Below are 23,271 nucleotides of genomic sequence, written 5' to 3' on the forward strand. Positions count from 1 at the left end.
TGGATGGATGGATGGAGACACAATGCCTTGTCCACGGTGTTAAATATAATCCATAAAGTTATTGTCATAGTTATGTTTGACAGTCAGGTAATTGAATAATACAAGAAAACCTGTAAGCAGCTTTCTTGGGAGCTTTGGTGGAATATCACGTATATAGAAGAAATCCAAAAAAAAATCGCTTCTCACATTTTCATATAACAGAGTGGTACCCAGTGCTTACTTCTATAGATCCTTATATATTAACTTTTCTGGTCTTTAATTATATTCAGGTTTTAAAAATATTTGAAAGCAGTATTTTAAAATTCTTCTGTACATTTTCATGAAAATTGTATGTGTTGGTATAATCCTAAGCCACCTTCAATCAACCTCTGTACAGCTTTCTGTACTGCTCCATTATTCACCTCCTTGACCTTTTTATATTGAGCAATAATAATAAAAGGCAACCTTAAAGAATACAGGATGGCTTAAATGCTGTATACAACTTTACACATTTACACCACTCAACGTCACAACTCTAAAGAATAAAAGCAAACAAATACAACCTTCAAAGCCCCTACTATAACAAAGTACTTCATTACTTGTGTATTTTAAACAGCACTGTAGGCACTTGCTGGGGGCGTATTGCTATGTTATAATGTTATCTACACCCACTGTGATTCAGTTGAAATAGACAGCCCGATACAGCCACTCAGATCGTATTCTACTTACGCTGCTGAAAGGTATGTGACCAGCTCTACACTTGCAGAAACGGTGTCTGCTCCAATTCCTGGTCTACCTGGCACACTTACTGTTCTTAGTGTTTTATATTTTCTGGTACTGATATGCGGAGTAACATCTCTGCGACCTCCACAGGAAACAAAACATCTACCTGCATATGTCTGATATATCGGTTTTTTGCTCTTGGAAGCAAAAATTCCCACTGATGTTCTTCGTTAAACATGCACAAAAACAAATTTAGTATGTGACTAAAGCCAGCCATCTTAGAAATAAACATCTTGATCAGGGCTGTCTTAACAGCATTATAGCCCCCCCGGGCAAAGCAGTGCACTTGGGCCCCTACCTACATCACCACTCACAGGATTTGTAAATGGTTGATAAAACTAAACAAATATTTATTGTATTGGTACTTCCAACAAAATCACTGTTTAAACATTAAAAAACATGCTGTATAGCAGAGATGAATCAACACAAACGTTTGAACAATATAGCAAATTTCAACATATAAATGATACTCAATTGGTAAACCATACAGAAGGAGATGGGACAGTATGAAATTACTATGAATTATTTATTATTAATCAAGTGTTCAGCACAAACATTTGTGAAATTTCTTTGCAGAGAATTGAGTTGAAGTGACGTTACCATATACGCTTTAACGTTATGTAGTGCATGAGATCCGTACACATACATGAACATGAGGTTGCAGAGGAGACTGTGATACTAAATCAGAGCTGAATGCCAATGTCCACTTGTAACACAATAACAAATATTTATTGTTTGGTATAGTATAGTATTTATTTATTGATAGCAAGTCACAACATACATAGATTAGCATGGGGCCCCAGATGCGTGCCCATGTTAAGACGACCCTGATTTGATACCACACTAATGCAGTTCCCAGTTTGTAAGTTTCACATCAAAACTACAGAACATCCGATTGGTCTGATATTACCTGTCTTGAATAGAATTCATTTGATTGGTGATTTTTAATGCATAGAAGGACTGATGATGCTTCAAAGAGCTCTTTCTACAACAGCTTTCATACTGCCCTGCAGATGAACTGAGAAATGTTTAAAATACGGGCCAAATGAGGATTTAAGAAAAAAAAGTCGACACCAAATTTTGGCAAAAAATCCGACAAAAATACAAGACATCAACAACAATATTTCTAGCAATTGTTACTTTTTTATTTTTTCTGCTTCTGTTTTGTGTTTTATATAATACAAGAGAAGACACAAGTTAAATGTTATTGATTGAAGAGCATTCTAGTTTACTTTCAAAAAATGAGGAGAAAGTGGTGGTGCCAGGGAAACAAAATGTAGTAATGGCACCAAACATAACAAAATAACGATTAAAAATGAATAAAAACCCAAGTGAGAACACAGAAAGGAAGATCACAACACGGCCTTCCTGTGTGGTCTTTATTTACAACTTGGAGTGCTTTCCAAAGCTTGTATTTGTAGATGTCTCAATCTTCTGGAGCAGTGCCAGAGATGTCCTCTGAGGCAGGGCTCCTTCTTCACAGGAGAACTGCAATGAATTAGCGTCCATTTAAATTGGCCCCTTTCTGTAGCCCTAAGGAAGGTGTGGCAGGGTGACTACTCCGAAAGACACATCAGTAAACTGACCCGCAAGATACAGTGAAAATAAAACGAAAATGAGCAGTGAATCAAAAGTTAAAAAAGGAGTCAAAGTTCATAAGTGACAAAGATATCTTTCATCAAAGCTAGAACATGATGGGTAAAAAACTACCATGGCAGGGATTTGGTAAAGCAGGAAGGACTAATTAATGATCTTTTAAATGCAGCTAAAAAGACCTGTGGTGACCTTTGTATCACTGCAAAATTGACATCACAAATGAGTGCACCCTGGGGAATTCTGGGAAAGATCTCCATGGAGATGGCAAAATCAGAAACCTAACATAGCAGTGCCCAAATGACGATGTGATCAAACGGGATTACATAATACACTTTTTCAGAACAGGTTTTAGACAAAATGAACCCCCTAAATTCAAATACCTTTAGTCTCATAATCCACTTATAGATTGATAGGAACTGCACAGAAATTTACACCATTTATAATTTATACCACTCATATGGGGCTTAGCCAGTTTCTGAAACTTCTGTTTTCCCCTCCAGATTATAATCTGGTTTTCCCATCTCCACTTCTGTCCACCACAGAAAGACAGAAATAGGCTCTGAGGAGTTCTCACCCAAAATGTTACTGGTTTCCACTGTGCTCACAGAATGTTCAGTACAGACTGGTAGAACAAACTGTGCCACCACGTACTGTATATCTCAAATATATCAGAATATGTTGTTTATTAAAAAAAAGACAAAAGAGCAATGAACAAAATCTGTAGAACATCATAAAAATAAATGGCCTTTTGTTTCAACTGCAGCCAAAACCTAAAATCTGATCTGCAACATCAGGTCCTCAAACAGAACTCTTTATGATGTTGTGAATCTAATTATTCAGCAAGACAGTAATTTATAGGAGTCATGTAGCAGAGGACCCTTGAGCTGTGATGAGATTTGTTTTGCATAATCTGAAAATGAAGGAAAGAAGCGGCTTAAGTGTTTGATTTCCTCACGTTAGTCAACTGGAACTGGAAGCCATCCATCCCTGCACTGTCTGCTGAAATTGTCCAACTTGAACAAGAATGAGTGAATACAACAGAGGGTGCATTCTGTCAGGCTGGGATGTAGCTATGCAACCTTTGGAACTTTACCTTGAATTAATCTATCCAAAAAGTGTATTTGTTCGTATCCTGAAGAAGTTCATAAGAACAGCATGTTTAAAAAAAAACAAAAAACAGACAAGACATTCCTTACACCAGCCAAAAATTCCAGGTATTCTTGATGGAGTTCCAAATGCTTTTTATCCAAGTAACATAATCGTTTCGGTGTGCTGCATGTTGACATCTAGAGGTCGTGTGCGTGTGTGAAAGTTGTAAGCCTACAGAGGCAGTTGGTTGCTGAGCAGCCCAGCCAAATATCTTTCCGGAATCTTCTATCAGAAAAGTATGGGGTGGGAATCCAGTTTTAACAAGAACTACCTGTATACAGGACACTGTATGCAATAAATGGATGGACAGTCATGCTGGCCTAAATCATCCGGCAGCGTCTGCCATTTGTAGGCATGGGTGTGGGAAGCTGGGGGAACACTTCCTACTGGGCATCACATCATCATCAATGTTATAATGATTTATTCATAGAATTATTCAGTGGTGATTTAAAGCTACTACTGATGTATATTGACTAAACACAAGGAGGGTCAGAGATTTACCTTTTAGCTAAGTTGTTGAATACATGTTGTTGGAGTAGTGAGCAGAACCTTTCTTATTGAAATTTTTAAAAGTCATATTTTACAAAGAAGCTTTATTTCTTTCTAGGCTGAAACAGCCAGTTATGTTAAAACAGTGTGTCTTATTACTTGGCTACTGAAAATTGTACCATATCTGTTAATGCTATTGTGTTTGCTTAAGAATTATGTGGATTTTTGATAATTAGTTTAAGAAGAAATTGTAATAGGCTCTGCAGTATTCTAAGTCTAAAGGATTGCTTGGCTATGCATACGCTGTTAATAAGTTATATAAACTTGCTGTGCTATTGGCTTCTAGTTATGATGTCACAAAAGTTTGGAAGCATGAGTTTAGGGTTTGGATAATGGCATACAGCTTTATAAAACAAGAAGAAGAAGAAGAAGAAGAAGAAGAAGAAGAAGAAGAAGAAGAAGAAGAAGAAGAAGAAGAAGAAGAAGAAGAAGAAGAAGAAGAAGAAGAAGAAGAAGAAGAAGAAGAAGAAGAAGAAGAAGAAGAAGAAGAAGAAGAAGAAGAAGAAGAAGAAGAAGAAGAAGAAGAAGAAGAAGAACTCTTTATTTTGCTTTTCTTTATGGCACTATTTGACTAAAGACTTTGATTGCATATTTTCTCCATTTTAGCCACCAGGGGCTGAGAACCAAGTTCCTTTCTAAGCTTAGTCAATTGCAACGAGGGACAGAGCACACTGCCAAAAGGAAAGCTACAGTGACAGCCATACTGTCAGAAGGTAGTGGACTGTAGTCCTGGGTGCAAGTGCATTTCATCTATGAGCTGTATATCCCTAAGGGCTGGTAAAGTGTAACAACAGGTAATCTAAACTAGGGGCAAAGAATTAGACATTATACAATGAGTCCACCTTAAAAACAATCTGAGCATTTGATAAAAAGGAATTTATGTTCTAAGGAGAGGTGTCCCCAAAAGCATTTCCAGAATAAAACACAATCATCTGTGAACAACAATTAATCATAACTCTTTGACTGCCAAGTCGTCCCACATATCGTGAGGAGAGATCAAAAAATATTTGAGCCTGACCTATTACTGCATGAGGAGTACAAGTGAAACCAAATAAGTTGTATGTTTCAACATGTGAACACTAATCCACTTGTTATGATGTTCACAGAGCTTTTCTATGAGACTCGAATAAAATACGTTGACTCATTTGTGCAAGCACTCTTCTGTGGCTCACTTGGAACAGTACAACTTATGGAGGTAGCCTTTCCGATTAGGGAATAGATAATCGCCTCATTGATTTAGGCCTGAAAAAAGCAATTGTGTGGCATCTCTGTGAATCCATATTCTTGCAGTGCAGCCATTGAAACCTATGAGGTCTCAGTAGGGGCATTGTCTTGAAGCAACTGTTTGCCAGCTTTCCTCTTCACTTATCCCATTCTGACTACTGATTGCTATAGGTTACACACAACATATAGATAGATAGATAGATAGATAGATAGATAGATAGATAGATAGATAGATAGATAGATAGATAGATAGATAGATAGATAGATAGATAGATAGATAGATAGATAGATAGATAGATAGATAGATAGATAGATAGATAGATAGATAGATAGATAGATAGATAGATAGATAGATAGATAGATAGATAGATAGATAGATAGATAGATAGATACTTTATTAATCCCAAGGGGAGATTCACATACTCCAGCAGCACCTTACTGATACAAAAAAACAATATTACATTAAAGATTGAAAATAATGCAGGTAAAAACAGACAATAACTTTGTATAATGTTAACGTTTACCCCCCCCCCCCCCCCGGGTGGAACTGAAGAGTCGGATAGTTTGGGGGAGGAACGATCTTCTCAATCTGTCAGTGGAGCAGGACAGTGACAGCAGTCTGTCGCTGAAACTGCTCTTCTGTCCAGAGATGACACTGTTTAGTGGATGCAGTGGATTTTCTATAATTGATAGGAGCCTGCTGAGCGCTCGACTCTCTGCCACAGATGTCAAACTGTCCAGCTCCATGCCAACAATAGAGCCTGCCTTCCTCACCAGTTTGTCCAGGCGTGAGGCGTCTTTCTTCTTAATGCTGCTTCCCCAGCACATCACTGCGTAGAAGAGGGTGCTCGCCACAACCGTCTGATAGAACATCTGCAGCATCTTAATGCAGATGTTGAAGGACGCCAGCCTTCTAAGGTAGTATAACCGGCTTTGTCCTTTCTTACACAGAGCATCAGTATTGGCAGTCCAGTCTAATTTATCATCCAGCTGCACTCCCAGGTATTTATAGGTCTACACCATCTGCACACAGTCACCTCTGATGATCACGGGGTCCATGAGGGGTCTGGGCCTCCTAAAATCCACCACCAGCTCCTTGGTTTTGCTGGTGTTCAGGTGTAGGTGGTTTGAGTCGCACCATTTAACAAAGTCATTGATTAGGTCCTTATACTCCTCCTCCTGCCCACTCCTGATGCAGCCTACGATAGCAGTGTCATCAGCGAACTTTTGCACGTGGCAGGACTCCGAGTTGTATTGGAAGTCCGATGTATATAGGCTGAACAGAACTGGAGAAAGTACAGTCCCTTGTGGCGCTCCTGTGTTGCTGACCACAATGTCAGACGTGCAGTTCCCAAGACGCACATACTGAGGTCTGTCTTTAAGATAGTCCACGATCCATGCTACTAGGTATGAATCTACTCCCATCTCTGTCAGCTTGTCCCTAAGGAGCAGAGGTTGGATTGTGTTGAAGGCGCTAGAGAAGTCTAGAAACATAATTCTTACAGCACCACTGCCTCTGTCCAAGTGGGAGAGGGATCGATGTAGCATACAGATGATGGCATCCTCCGCTCCCACCTTCTCCTGATATGCAAACTGCAGAGGGTCGAGGGCGTGTTGAACCTGTGGTCTCAGGTGGTGAAGTAGCAGCCTCTCCATGGTCTTCATCACACGTGATGTCAGAGCAACAGGCCGAAAAATATGCACATGATATTGTTAGCCTTGAGCCCGAATTTCTTTACTGGTGGCCATGAATATACCAGAAGACACAGCTTGTGCTGCACCTATAATTTATCAGTGTATCGAGGAACTAAAAAAATGACTCCCCTGAATCTGCATAAATTCATCATGGGTGATTTTAACTCTGGATCACTCAGCTCTGTGTTACGAACAATATGTAACATGTAACATGAGAGGAGAGAGAATGCTGGATTTGTGCTACAGGAACATTAACGGGACTTAGAGATCACTACATAATGCACCAGTTGGTATATCTGACCACTATGTTGAAAATATGCTTCCTACTTAAAAAACAAAGATGAAATGAGAAAAAGTGCAAGTAAAACAAGAACTGGTTTGGTCAGAAGAGGCTATCTGTTATGGTATTACATGTATTTATGTATTTTATTATTGTTTTGGCTGCTTTTTATTTTTATGTGTTTTATTTCTATGTATTTTCTGTTCCATGTTCTTTGTAAGTGGAATCCTAAGTGGCTGGGCCACCATTCCATTTAATTTAAGAGCTGACATCAGCCCAGTAAAGGCGGTGGAGATAGGCAGTTCAAGTGGGAATCATTTGTTATTGTGAAATTTGAGTATTTTTGTCTGTTGTTCGATTTTCTGGAGTATTTATTATTTTTCTCTGTGTTAGGATTCTGATTTCTAGATTGTGTTTTTGGGACTGGTTCGCTGTAGATTGCCTTTAAGGAAACTCCTTGAAAGCTTCTTTTTGCTGTATTTTTTGCCATGTTCAAATAAACCTTTTCTTTTTTTAATAAAGATTCTTTTGTCAGCCCATCGTTGCACCAGCTGAGGTTTACGGTTATCGTCCCCTAGTGGGGCTTTTGGTGAAATTGATAGACATTTCAAGGTTATTTTAGGGCTTCATGCCTTGCAGGCCATTTGAGTGGGGATTTGACAAGCAAAGTGAGTTTTATTCCAGGTAGGCAGGGAAGGCCTGGCCTGACCTGTGAAGCCTGGCAGCAATATGGAGGAGTCACAGCTTTTTTGCTTGTATGGTAGCTCCAGTTCATAACAACACAGAAAGGCTAAAAGACGGTTTATCATCTACTGATTGACAGTTATTTAATATCCAACACTTTTAGGATGAATCCACCAGAGTTGTAACAGACTTTGTTCATTTTTGTGAAGAATTGGAAGTAGACACAAACACAATCAAGTGTTATTTAATGGACAAACTCTGGATTACAATGCAAATAAAAGAGACAATTCTGCCTAAACATAAAGCTAATTTGGGACAGATTAGCAACTGTGAACAAATTCAAATATTTTTAAAGAAACAACAGAAGCTAAAAATGACTGTGAACAAAGTAGAAAGATTGTTTTACAATGGAAACCTGGCTTGGACTGCCTGTTTTAACAGGAAACAATAAGATTCAGCAGAGCACAGATCTAAATAAACACAACAGTTAGAAATATATTTCTTAATGATCTGAATAAATTATACTGCTGGTTTGATGAAATAAGCCCAACAACTGATGATGACTTAATGAAGAGTTTGCAGTTACACCTCCTGGGAAGCAGTGGCCCAGTGCCTCACACTAAATGGGAGGAAAGAGAAGTTCTGAGGAAGGAAAAGCGTTACAAAGCTCCTGGAAGTGATCTAAGTAAGGAAAGGGTCCACAAAGAACGCTGTGGAGAGCTGTTGGGAATCCTGTGTCAGCTTTTCAATCGCTCCTTTAAAGAACACAGAGCACTAAAGCTATGGGTGAGCACTGAAATCTGGCCAAATCCAAAAAAATAACTTTCTAACCTATTTAAATTATTATTGTCCAGTGAGCCATGCATCTCTCCTGGCAAAATGTCTGGGGTGTGTCGTTCTTGCTCACCTTACGTTATAGGTCGGATCCATTTGGATCCATTGCACTTTGTAAACAGGCCAAACCATTCCGTGGAAGATGTGGTCATGACTGTTCTTCATAACAGCTATACATATTTGGAGAATCCACCCTCCTATGTGAAAATGACGTTTATTGACTTTACTTCCACCTTTAACTGCACAAAGCCTGATATGCTTTGCAGGAAATTATAGGAGTTACGGTGGACCTCAATATCACCCTTTAGATTATGGGCTTTCTCTTTAACAGGACTGTTTGTCAAGGTTGACAATTATATTGCTGCAGTACACCACACACCTAAAGGAGTTCCACAAGGCACAGCAATCTCCCCCATGCATTTCTCTATCTATACGAACAGCTTGAAAAGATCTGACAATTGTTCAGCTGTCAAGTTTGCAGATGATACAGCCTTGATTGACACCTCCAACAGTGTGGCACATTTTGAGGAAGAGGCCAAGTGGTTGCTCAGGTGGTGCCAGAAGCAGAACCTCCAACTAAATGTGAAGAACACAAAAAATCTGTCCTTTTAGGAAAAATGCTAAACCAGTAGAACCACTGGTCCTCGGTGGAGAATGGTTTGAGAGAGTTAGTAGCTTTATTTAATTGATAAACTCTGGATTACAAAACAAATCCATATTAGATCATAGGTGGAACTTTAATGAAAACACGCAATATACAGTGATCCCTCGCTATATCGCGCTTCGCCTTTCGCGGCTTCACTTCATCGCGGATTTTATATGTAAGCATATTTAAATATATATCATGAATTTTTCGCTGCTTCGCGGGTTTCTGCGGACAATGGGTCTTTTAATTTCTGGTACATGCTTCCTCAGTTGGTTTGCCCAGTTGATTTCATACAAGGGACGCTATTGGCAGATGGCTGAGAAGCTACCCAACTTACTTTCTCTCTCTCTCTCTCTCTCTTGTGCTGACGTAGGGGGGTGTGAGCAGGGGGGCTGTTCGCACACCTAGACGATACGGACGTTGCTACCTTCTGTGTGCAGCTGCTTCCTGAAGGACATGCTGCACGGTGCTTCGCATACTTAAAAGCTCAAAGGGCACGTATTGATTTTTTTCTCTGTCTCGCTCTCTCTCTCTCTCTCTGCTCCTGACGGAGGGGGTGTGAGCTGCCGCCTTCAACAGCTTTGTACCGGCGGTGCTTCGCATACTTAAAAGCAAACAGCCCTATTGATTTGTTTGCTTTCCTCTGTCTTTCTGACAGACTCTGCTCCTGACGCGCACTCCTTTGAAGAGGAAAATATGTTTGCATTCTTTTAATTGTGAGACGGAACTGTCATCTCTGTCTTGTCATGGAGCACAGTTTAAACTTTTGAAAAAGAGACAAATGTTTGTTTGCAGTGTTTGAATAACGTTCCTGTCTCTCTACAACCTCCTGTGTTACTGCGCAAATCTGTGAACCAAGCATGACAATATAAAAATAACCATATAAACATATGGTTTCTACTTCACGGATTTTCTTATTTCGCGGGTGGCTCTGGAACGCAACCCCTGCAATGGAGGAGGGATTACTGTATACAAAAATGGCAACAGCGCAGCTATCTATTAAGAAGGCTGAGGAAAATAAATATTTCACCTAGCATCCATGGAACTAGCATGCTGACTTTTTCAATTCCTAGTCTGGTCTGGGGGTCTGACTGTGACAAACAGAAAAAAAAATAGTAATAATTCAACTAGGGTCTGCTGTCAGTGGACAATCACAATTAGGACTTCAAGAATTGCATAACAAAAGAGCAAAATAAAAGCAGGTAAGATTATAAAGGTCCAGACACATTGCAAATTTTACCTTCTGGGAGACAATACCTGCTGTCAACATTTAAAACAAATAGAGTTAGAAATAGTTTTATACCAACTGTAACAGAACTTTCTAATAGGCCAAATTCAACTTTTTTGAAATAAGTAACTATTATTATAGAATTTTGTTTTCATGTATTAAGTACATTGTTAGATTTTTTTTTGTATTTAGGTATGTAGAGATGTGTTCTTTTATGTTGTTGTCTGGATCAAAGTAAGTTTTCATTTGTGGACAATAAAGATAAAACTGACTAACTCAATTTAAGGAAGCCATTGTTGCTGGTCCACAAATAAAATGTGTCATTATTGACAAGCGATTTAAAGATCTGCTAGTGGGGCCAGAGATGAAATCACATGGAAAGCATTCAAGGATGTTGTTGAGAATTTTCTTGGTAGCTACAGAGCACCAAACTACCGTACATCTAGCTGGTTAACGACATGCTTTATGTATTCAAAATCCTTAAGTGCAACACGTCGCTAAAGATTCGTTTTCTGCATTTACACTTGTACTTCTTCCCTCTAACCTTGGTGCAGTCAGTGACAAACATTGTGAAAGCTTTCATCAGGATGTGATAAACATGGCCTGTCCGCCGAAGGCTCCTGCTTACTTCTGATGCTAGTTAGTGTCTCACAGCCGGGCGTGATTCTTGAATGAGAACACACTTCTGGGGAGAATGCGCTAAAAACAGCGGCAATATCCTTTCTGAAAAGGCTTCGCCCACAGCGTTTCTGCATAAAATCCTGCCATGAATTTCCTCCAGTTCATGCACTTTAACTGTTTGTGGTCATGGTGTCTCATTTCTCCTCACGTTTTAGACAACTACATAAAAAACTATGGAAAGACAGCAAGAGCGAAAAACAAATTGAAGAAAAGACTTGACACTAAGAGAAAATACAAAGGTAAATTGCTATCAATTCAAGAGCTCAGTACCTGAAGCTTCCTGATTAATTTACATATCTTATTGTCATTTTGACTATTGTATTACTACATAGCATAACAGCAGTAAATAAACATTGGAGAAGCATTGTAGTCTATATATATTTCATATTAACACACTGCAACCATATTCAGGTATGGCATGTGTGACATTTCCAGTTAGACTGTAATGTTAATTTACTTTAAGTATCCGTTTAGACGTACAGTGAGATGTTGGTTGCTGTGCAGTCTCATCTGTGGTTCTGCTGGAGTCTTGTCAGTGTCATTAGGCACATTTGTTTCTTGTGTACTGAGAACTGGACCATCATCGTTTAATTCTTCCACGCGAAGCCTGAAAACTATGAGGACTGACTGAGGTCATTTATGTTAGGAAGAATGCCTAGTGCGGGCTGGGTAGTCTCGTGGCCTTGGAACCCCTGCAGATTTTGTTTTTTTTATTTCTCCAGCACTCCGAAGTTTTTTTTGTTTTTTCTGTCCTCCTAGCCATCGGACCTTACTTTATTCTTTGTTACTTAGTACTGCCTAATTTTATATATTTTTTCTTTTTTCATTCTTCATGTTGTAAGGCACTTTGAGTTATATCATTTGTATGAAAACATGCTGTATATAAATAAATGTTGCTGTTGTTGTTGACTGAAATGACACCTTTCTTAACTTATTTAAAGGCAACTCTTTTGACCTCCTTTAAACTCAATGTGATGGCACACTGTTTAGTTCATCCATCCATTATCCTAACCTGCTTTCCAAGACCGGGTCACAGAGTAGCTGGCACCAATTCCACCAATCATTGGGTGTAAGGCAGGAACAACACCTAGGCAAAGCATCACTCACACTATCGAGTTTGAATGCATATTTTACATTTGATCTTTTTGCAGATGTAGCCACTCTTTCTTTAAACCTCACATTGACTGTTACAGTATCGTTGTAACTGAGAGTGATGAACACCACATACAGCCAGCAGCAGTGTATCGTTCACTTTTACCATTAGCTCAGTGATGTCTTTGAATGCCAAAGTATAATCTGGCTTTACAGAATGGTTTGTCCTTTGTTATGGTTATTGTTAACACATGTACATGTGTTTTTCGAACACTTTAACAGAGGGTCTATTTAGGAGATTTTTCAGCCACAGAACGTTTATCTATTGTGACCACAGGCTTGCTGTCTGTCAGACCATTACCCTTTGCTGTTTAAATCTCCGCCCCACCCTAAACTCCGCCTTCATGAGGCAGTGATTAAGAAATTTCAAATCGAGTGAGTCACCTAATCATTCCCACCCACTTTTAACCACAATTACTTATGGTTGTCTCCAGACTTGTGTTTTATATGTCTGGCTCTTCAAGACTAAATGCGACAGGGATAGGCTGTGTTCCCTCCATGACCCTGAATTGATTTGAGCTGGATAGAGAACGTTATGTAATTAACGAGCCAGCATTTTCATATGGTCTTGTACATTTTGTGTTTTCTGTTTTAATTTATAGATTTTTGAGCTGGCAACCTGGTCACTTAAAAATGACATCAGTACGGTACTCAGTTGTCAGTTTTTGAATTTCATCAATGATGAGTCTCCTTTCTGTAAATTTAATTACTCATGATATCCATAATGAAAGTGTTAATGTGTTCAAGACCAAATAAATGTAAACACTGGTTTTATCAGGAACCTCAAGTACACTAATCATATAATTATGGGGTCAATTCTAAGGCCCTCTGCCATCTGCTATGCACTCACTAGTACTTTACATAAATAAGCTGCTGATATCGATTTGTTTTGCAGGCCTTATATTTGTGCTTTGTGTTATGAGGAGGTGAAGGTCATCCTGACAGCAACAGGTTCAAAGCAGAAACCAGCTAAGCTACCACAGGACACATTAACTTCACACCAGGCTATCACAGAGGTGCCAGTCACTCCAGCACATTGTGTATATACTATGGGAGCAAACTGGAGTCAGTAAAGGAAACTCACAGAAACAAGAGGAGAAAAGGCATTGCTTGCAAGAAGACACCTCAAACACAAATTCAAACAATTCTCAAGTGCACAGGCCAATGGAATTGCCCACCATAGAGTTTTCTGGCCAATAATTCCAGACAGCAGTGTAGTAAATTTTGCTACAGGTAACTGAATTTGATCTAGATGAGAATTGCTCCAGAAAGGTATGACAATGTCACCAGACTGTATGCACTGAACGTACACTAGCTACAAAGACCACTATCCTTGGTGGACTGTGCCATTTTTGCTCTACAAGATTATTATTATTTTCCTGATTATTTTTGACCAAAGCTGTATTCTTACTGCTATTATAACACATGTGACAGCACATCAGTAGTTCTCAAGTTCAGTCCCACTTTGGCTGCTTTTTTTGTTCCAGCCAGTTTTACAATCAGCAAGTCACCTGATCCCTAATTGACCTAATTTTTTTATATACTAAATGACTTTTTGTGGTGTGTTCACGTATAATGCGAACAGCACCTACTGCTGTTGTCATGTCTGTTTTTTTTATCTGTTTGTCTGTATTAAGAAACTCAGCTTCTAGTAGAGCAATTTTGTTGAAGGTTCTTCAAGGAAATTTGTTGGCAAAGTTCAAGTTTCATTGAGATATCTCAAATATTCAGAGCCCTGACCTCAAACCTATTGAATACCATTGGAATGAACTGGAACGTCACTTACGAGCCAGGTCTCCTCGTCCAACATCGGTAACTGACCTCACAAATGTTCTGAGTGGGCACTAAATTCCACAGACACACTCCAAACTCTTGTGAAAAGCCTTCCCAGAAGAGTGAAGGGAGTGGGGTGGAGAGAGTGGAGGCTCTTATAACCACAAAGGGAGAAGTCAACTCCCTACAGTATTAATGTCCATAGTTTTGGAATGGAGGGTCCAACAAGCTCACATAGGTGTGACATTTGGGTGTCCACAAATGTTTGGCCATGAAGTGTACTGTATATTGTCCTCTAACGTCTTGCACAGTAAAGATCTTTTGCTAACAGAGGCAGTCAAAATGACTGTTCCTGTCCTACAACCTCAACACTGTTAAACACCTTTGGGATGAACTGGAATGTTGATTGCACACCAGGTCTTCTTGTCCAACATCGGTACCTGACCTCACAAATGTTCTTTTACTTCAATTAACTGTAATTAATACTTAATACTTAGTAATTATACTTCAAAGACATATGATATTCTATATGGTGTTCCACAAGGCTCTATCCTGGGTCCGCTGCTCTTCTCAATCTACATGCTTCCGTTAGGTCAGATTATCTCAGGGCACAACGTGAGCTACCACAGCTATGCTGATGACACACAGCTGTATTTATCAATTGCACCTGATGACCCAGACGCTGTTATTTCACTAACACAATGTCTTACTTGTGTTTCTAATTGGATGAATAGTAATTTTCTCAAGCTAAATAAAGAGAAAACAGAAATTTTAGTGATTGGCAATAATGGAGACAATGAGATTATTAGAAATAAACTTGATGCATTAGGATTAAAAGTCAAGGCGGAGGTAAAGAACTTAGGGGTAACTGTTGACTGTAACCTGAATTTTAAATCGCATATTAATCAGACCACTAGGACAGCATTTTTTCACTTAAGAAACATAGCAAAAGTTAGACCTCTTATATCATTGAAAGATGCTGAGAAATTAGTTCACACGTTTGTTTTCAGTCGACTAGATTACTGTAATGCACTCCTCTCAGGACTACCCAAAAAAGACATAAATCGTTTGCAACTAGTGCAGAATGCAGCTGCTAGAATCCTAACAAGGAAAAGAAAATCCGAGCACATCTCTCCAGTTTTGATGTCACTACACTGGTTACCGGTGTCATTCAGGATTGACTTTGAAATACTGCTTATGGTTTACAAAGCCTTAAATAATCTCGCTCCATCTTATATATCGGAATGTCTGACATCTTATATTCCAAATCGTAACCTTAGATCCTCAAATGAGTGTCTCCTTAGAATTCCAAGAGCAAAACTTAAAAGAAGTGGTGAGGCGGCCTTCTGCTGTTACGCACATAAAATCTGGAATAGCCTGCCAGTAGGAATTCGCCAGGCTAATACAGTGGAGCACTTTAAAACACTGCTGAAAACACATTACTTTAACATGGCCTTCTGATAATGTCACCTTCATTTAATCCTGATACTCTGTATATTCAATTCATTGTAATAACTATTCATGGTGGCTCTAAAATCTGTACTAACCCCTACTCTCTCTTCTGTTTCTTTTCCCGGTTTTCTGTGGTGGTGACCAGAGCCACCACCACCTAATCAAAGCATCATGATGTTCCTACATTGATGGATTAAAAGCCAGAAGTCTACATGACCATCATCATCAAGTCCTTCCATGAGAACCCTAAATACAAAGAGGACTATTTCATTTATGTTAGGTAGAATGCCCAGAGGGGGCTGGGTGGTCTCGTGGTCTCGGAACCCCTGCAGATTTTATTTTTTCTCTCCAGCTGTCTGGAGTTTTTTTTTTGTTTGTTTTTTCTGTCCTCCCTGGCCATCGGACCTTACTCTTATTCTATGTTAATTAATGTTTTCTTATTCTAATTCTTACTTTGTCTTTTATTTCTCTTTTCTTCATTATGTAAAGCACTTTGAGCTACATTATTTGTATGAAAATGTGCTATATAAATAAATGTTCTTGTTGTTGTTTTGGCTGAGTGGGCACTAAATCCCACAGAAACACTCCAAACTCTTGTGAAAAACCTTCCCAGGAGAGTGAAGGGAGTGGGGTGGAGGCTATTATAACCACAAAGGGGGGAACCAACTCCATAATTAATGGGAGGTTCAACAAGCTCATATAGTGTGTGATAATCAGGTGTCCACACACTTTTGGCCATAAAGTGTACAATATATTGTCCTCTATCATCTTGCATGGTGAAGATGTTGTGCTGACACAGGCAGTCGGACGACTGTTCCTATACGGTACATGGGGTACCACAGGGATCTGATTGTATGTCTTATTTATAAAAAAAGAAACATGTATATTTTCTAGGCAAGTTCAACTTTTTTGTCTCCAGTTGGCCATAAGGCCACACTTCGCGATGGAGCTATATGTCACTAATGAGATGTTAAACCCATATTAGATGATGTCCTATCTTTAGACCTCTGGACATTGCTGGTGATGGACTATGCAGCAGAACAACATCACACTGACACTACAGCTAATGAAACAATGAAGTTTAATGGAAGAATCAAGGAGTTAATGAAAATAATAAGCAGGTCCTAAGAAACAGTATCACAAGATACAGATGGGCAATGTGAAGACAGCTTAATCACTGATAGGAAGCACAGCGTAGAGATTCTATCTAAGGTGTCATTTATGTCCTCTCAGTTATAATTATTTAACAATGAGAGGAAGTGAGGTGTGAAAGTGAACAGGTTTTGTCTAAAATATCAGAAGCGACTGCTTAGAACCTAAGCTCATGCTCTTCAGATGGCTTTCTTCTTCTCAAGCGCCTACTCGCTGTCTTCTACAGGCTGACATTTTTAGAGTTGTTAACAGTCGAACAGCACCACCAGCAGGCGAGTTGGGCAGAGAAGCACAACTGCATGGCTATCCCTGACTAAAGCAGAACTGTGCTTATTATGAAACATATTGCACATTAGAAATCAGATCTCTTAAGTACGTAATATTAATTTTATGACTTAAAAAACAAATCTCATTTAAAAAACAAAATGAAAGATTGTTGAATAGCATAGCTGAGTGTTGAAAAATAACAGCTACCTTTAAAAAAAAGAGTAATCTGGAATAGCTCGGGGGGATTTAGAGTCATGAAGTGAGTTACTGAACATTCTCCTCACCATCCAGCTTCCTCTTACAACCAGAAAAATGAATGTCGCTCCCAAATTCTATTAAAGAGTTTTCAGATTGTTTCAATGGGTTTAAACTCTTTCCCGTTTTACTTCTTTTTGTACATGATTACTTTGTGGATCTAGGGACTTGTCTCTTTTAAACAGTTTGATATTTTTAACAAGTGTAATAATAGTGTTATTTTTTTTATTTACAAAAGAACTTTTTTGTGCACTGCACTTGATTGATAGATATAAACATCTAGCATGAAATTATGGTTAACAAATATTTAATCATGCTCAATTAACTTGTGAAATGTATGGTTTCTTTATATGACTAGAACTGTATTATGAAAAAGTGATGACTTGAAATTAGTAATTAATCTGACACTGTGCTAACATAATTACGACACATAATCAGCTGAACAAACAAGCCTCAGAAAAACATTTCAAGTGTTTCAGTTTATTTCTGATGTGGAGGGCTTTACTGCCACCTTGTGGTGCTTTCTGGGATTTCATGATTCGGTGCTCATTTAAACTAAAATACAGTATGGTAAAACATGTATTTATTTAAATATGCTGTCCACCTCCCTTTGTGGAAGGAAAAGGGTATATTACTTCAAATAATACATTTATACACTGAGCAATAATACATGTGCTGTATTAAAATAAAAAATTAAGCCTTACCATTGGTCAGCATGACTTCTTTCATGGTTTGCGGGTTGATCACCTTGCCTGAACTGTTTTCTAGGTGTTTCTCTTAAAAAGACAACAAACTTTGCATTAGAGTTATGAAATTTTCTAACAAACGCATTTATTTCAGGCATTATGGCTGATGAGTACAGCAGTGATGCAGCACCTAATATTACTCACAGGTTCAGTTTTTGGTTCTTCTGTCAACAAGTCTTCGTAGAGTCTACCTATTCTCCCATTTCCTCCCACATTCCAAGGATGATCGAATTACGTTCACGGAGACTCACAACTGGCCTGAGTGTCGATGTGACTGGTGAACATATCCTGAACATAAGTGCTGTCATTTCCAAGGCTGGTTACTGTTTCTGCGATAAATCACAGGATTTATACAAACTTATATCCATACTCAAATCAGATTAATCTAAAGCAGTTTTCCATTTGTGCTTTTGTTTAATTACTTGTTTTATGGCTGTTGTGGAATGAAGATAACTGTTGTCCTTAAACTGTCCGTCTGCATTGGTTTCATTATGGCAAGCTTCCATGCAAATGTCATCAAATAACAACGTAACATAACCTCTCAAACCCACATGATGCAGTTCAGGGGCATCAAGGGTGGGGAGCCTGTCCCGGCAGCATTGTTTACATGTAGGAATAAAATGACCCATTAGTCTGTCACAAGGCACATTTATAAGCTCGTCAGGGCTTAGCCAAATACTGTAATGTAACCTGCAAGTTTTTACCTTGTGGGTGACATGATTTTTTATTCAACTTATTTTCTCTTATTTTTTCTCTTTAGAGATTTTACATTGTGAGGAAATTGTTTCAGTGACTTTAAAATGTTTAAAATGCTATAGTTACCTCACTCCCTGATGCAATGTCATCTTCGATTTTCTTAGGTGCAAACATTTTTGTGTACTTGTAACACCCTTCCAAGTCTTGAAAAGGAAGAATAAAAAATAGAAGCCCTGACTCGTGGCTTTTTCAAGAGACAATGCCAAATTAATTCAGAAGAAAACGCTGTACATACCGTCTGCTTTGGCTGCTACTAATTTTTGTGCATTCCGATGACGATATCCTCATCCCAGTGCACTTGTGCTGCATGATGGTAATTGTAGTCCCAGCGTCAGCACTGTTTTTGGAGTTCTCCTCCTCCTCATGATACGACATATAGTTTATATTTTAAGTTGGGCCAACATCAAGGCACATGCAACATTTCACGAAAATTAGTTTAGCCATTTTTGTGTAAGTAGTGAACACACAGACAAAAAACAGACAAACATCCAAACATAAAAGGCTTTCAATTTTATTTCTTAATTTATTTTCAGCATGGAAATAACCTTGTTTATTCCTTTGAAGATGTACACTGTTCCAGCCATACATTAATTCAATTTGTGTATATATATTGCGCCCGGCCTGGCACAGACTCACACGGAGGCACGAATAAAAACACAAACTAGACTTTTATTTTCTTCACCTGTGGGGCACGTCTTCCCAGTGAACCCCACAGGCACAACACAGTCCAAAATGCACAAGTACAAAAACACAACACTCCCTTCTGGCACCACCACTCCTCCCAACTCTGGCCACTGAGTGGTGGTTGCTGGCCCCTTTTGTAGCCCACCCGGCAGTGCTCCAGGTGCTTGATCACCTGTTTCCGGTTGCACTTCTGGGTGGGGCTGAAAACTCGTCCAGCCGGGCTCAGAGACCCATGCAGTGCCCCCTGGCGGCCACCCCAGATCCCAAAAGGGCTGTGGAGAACTCCATCTCCCATGGAGCCCTGCAGGAAGCTGAGGCACCACCGTCACCTAGGGAGACTGCCACCATATATACAGTATATAAAATGGCCTGCACCCAATGGCCTGCCACCCAAACCCAATAAAGACAGACACCAGGCACAAGTTCCATGCACAATACACATTTATTTCAGTGGGGAATCGCTTCCCTTTCATTCCCTGCAGCAGCTCCTCAAGTAGTGGCAGCTGGCTCCTTTTAAGCCACACCCGGGAGCACTCGAGGTGGCCCATTAGTATGATCTGGACATACCCCCTAGGTGTGACGGAAGCCTGACATAATAAGGCTCTGCAGCCTTTGTAGTTCCCCCTGGCAGCACCCAGGGAACCCAACTGGGCTGCATGTGAACTCTAACTCCCTGTAGTGCCACAAGAATCCAGGGGGGCTGCCCTGAACATCCTCTCTCTTCCAAGTCCTTCCATCCAGTTGGTGTCCTGGCCAAAATGGGCCTCAATATACTGTATATTACATTCTTAGTTCTGAATCGCAATTGGATTATTTAGGTGGTTACCTAACAGGTAACTCTTGTGGTTGGTTGGTTGCGAGAAGCAGATTTTAGATAAGTTAAAAAGTATCTGCCAAATAATATTTATTTATATACCACATTTTCATACAAATGAGTTAGCTCAAAGTGCTTTACAAGATGAAAAAAGCAAAGTTTCTATAAAATAAAGATCTAAAAATAAAATAATATTAAGCAACACTAATTAACAAAGAATAAAGTAAGGTCCTATGGCTGGGATGGCAGAAAAAACAACTACAACAACAACAAAAAAATCCAAAGGGCTGGAGAAAAAAACAAAATCTGCAGGGGTTCCGAGGCCATGACACCACCCAGCCCCCACTGGGCGTTCTACCTAACATAAATGATCTAAATCAGTCCTCATGGTTTTCAGGCTTCACGTGGAAGAATTAGACGGTGATGGTCATGTGGACATCTGGCCTTCAATCCATCAATGTAGGGTCTGCATGGTGCCTTGATAAGGTGGTGGTGGCGCAGATAGGTATACACACTTTTGCATCCCAATTATGGGGAAAGAAACCTCGGACATCAGCACTGAGGTGAAGTCTCTGACGTTGTGCCATGGCAGCTGGTTCTCTTATTTGACAGGGTGAAGATTTGAGTACAGTATTACATTCTTGGTTCTGAATCGCAATCTGATTATTTAAGTGGTTTTATATTGTAACAAGGTGCTATATATGCGCCCGACGCGACACAGATTGGACACGGGAGGCACGTATAAAAATGAAAGACTTTTTATTTCTCTTCACCTGTGGGGCACGTCATCCCCGTAATCCCCACAGGCACAACACAGTCCCAAACATCACACTCCTCCACAAGCTGTGTCCTCCTCCTCCCCATGGAGCCCTGCGGGAGGCTGAGGCACCGCTCCAACCCAAGGAGGCGGCCATCCAGCGTCCAGGGCGAGGTATTGCACTGTCCAGGACTGCTCCCCGTAAATATATAGTGAAGTGGCATCCTGGCTGGGTATATATATATATATATATATATATATATATATATATATATATATATATATATACTAGGGGGCTTCACTCGCCAACCTCCCCGGATTGCGTTACGCGCCAGCCACTTTGTGTCACTGCCACTCGCATATGTGGTTTCACTTTCACCAAACAAATCTTTTAATTCTTGCAGATACGCTTCTTCATTGGGAAGAAACACTACTTTTCTCTGATGGCAACAGGAATTAGATGATCTACAAGTCTCCGACTTAAAGTTTAAATCCAAACAATATATTCTCTTTTCACTGTTCCTTTATTTCAATACAATACAGTTTATTTTTGTTTAGCCCAAAATCACACAGGAAGTGCCGCAATGGGCTTTAACAGGCCCTGCCTCTTGACAGCCCCCCAATCTTGACTCTCTAAGAAGACAAGGAAAACTCCCAAAAAAAACTCTTGTAGGGAAAAAATGGAAGAAACCTTGGGAAAGGCAGTTCAAAGAGAGACCCCTTTCCAGGTAGGTTGGGTGTGCAGTGGGTGTCTTTATTTTAGCAAGTAATAATTTCCGTTTGCGCTTATGCGATCTTTACTATCATTTTTTTTGAGACTTTCAAATTTTAGTACTTTCATTATCTCTAACCTGCTCTGTATGTATATCGTGCCAGCGTTTTTGTATTGTTTACAATGTTCTACTTTGTCTTCTACTGTTTGTCTTTTATTTCCAGACACAGGTGTGGTTAAATCACAAAGTCTCGTCTCACGGGACATGAAAGTATCTCTCTGAAAAAGTCTCATCTTGTTCCATGAATTTTTTTATTATAATTATATATATATACTGTATGTACTCGCGGATAAGTTCTCCCACGGATAAGTCGGGACTTGATTTTACAGTATAATTTCTGGTATTTTATAATGTCGGTCGTATAAGTTGAATGTGGAAAACACGCTATTGGTACAAGGGATTATGATATGCTAATGCCCACCTGAGAGAGTAACCACACTGCCTTTGTTTTTTATGTGGCTGCAGTAATGTGCCGTATAAGTGCATGCCCCTAACATCTTTCTCTCTCTCTGTATTGTGCCTACGTGACCACACGGTAATACCTGAACTATTCCAAAGCAACGTTTGCACTGATTTGTGTTTTTGTATCTCACACACCTTTATCGTAAGAGCATTCCTTGGAGTGTTTGATCAGAAGAAAATATGAAACTGGTTTTAAATTAAACGTTGTTGAAGTAGCGAAAGAAATTGATAACTGCGCTGCTGCAACAAAATTCGATGCATCTGAGAAACTGATGATGTAAGATTGGAGGAGGCAAGAAGATGTAAAAAAATAAAATAAAAAATTAAGTGTTGCATTTTTGAACTGTCATATAAGTTGGGGTCTGATTTTATGATCGGTTTTTCAGGTTTTACGTGAGTGTATACAGTATAAACACACTATATTGCCAAAAGTATTGGGACACCTGCCTTTACTCACACATGAACTTTAATGACATCCCATTTGTAATACATCAGCTTTAATACACAGTGCATCCGGAAAGTATTCACAGCGCATCACTTTTTCCACATTTTGTTATGTTACAGCCTTATTCCAAAATGGATTAAATTCATTTTTTTTCCTCAGAATTCTACACACAACACCCTATAATGACAACGTGAAAAAAGTTTACTTGAGGTTTTTGCAAATTTACGATTAGGCCTGGCTCACTCACAGTCTCTGCTCTAATTCATCCCAAAGGTGTTCTATCGGGTTGAGGTCAGGGCTCTGTGCACGCCAATCAATTTCCTCCACACCAAACTTGCTCTTCCATTTTTTTTTTTATAGATCTTGCTTTGTGCATTGTTGCACAGTCATGTTGGAATAGGAAGGGGCCATCCCCAAACTGTTCCCACAATGTTGGGAGCATGAAATTGTCCAAA

This window comes from Erpetoichthys calabaricus, chromosome 6, assembly GCF_900747795.2.
Source record: "Erpetoichthys calabaricus chromosome 6, fErpCal1.3, whole genome shotgun sequence".
Lineage (NCBI taxonomy): Eukaryota > Metazoa > Chordata > Cladistia > Polypteriformes > Polypteridae > Erpetoichthys > Erpetoichthys calabaricus.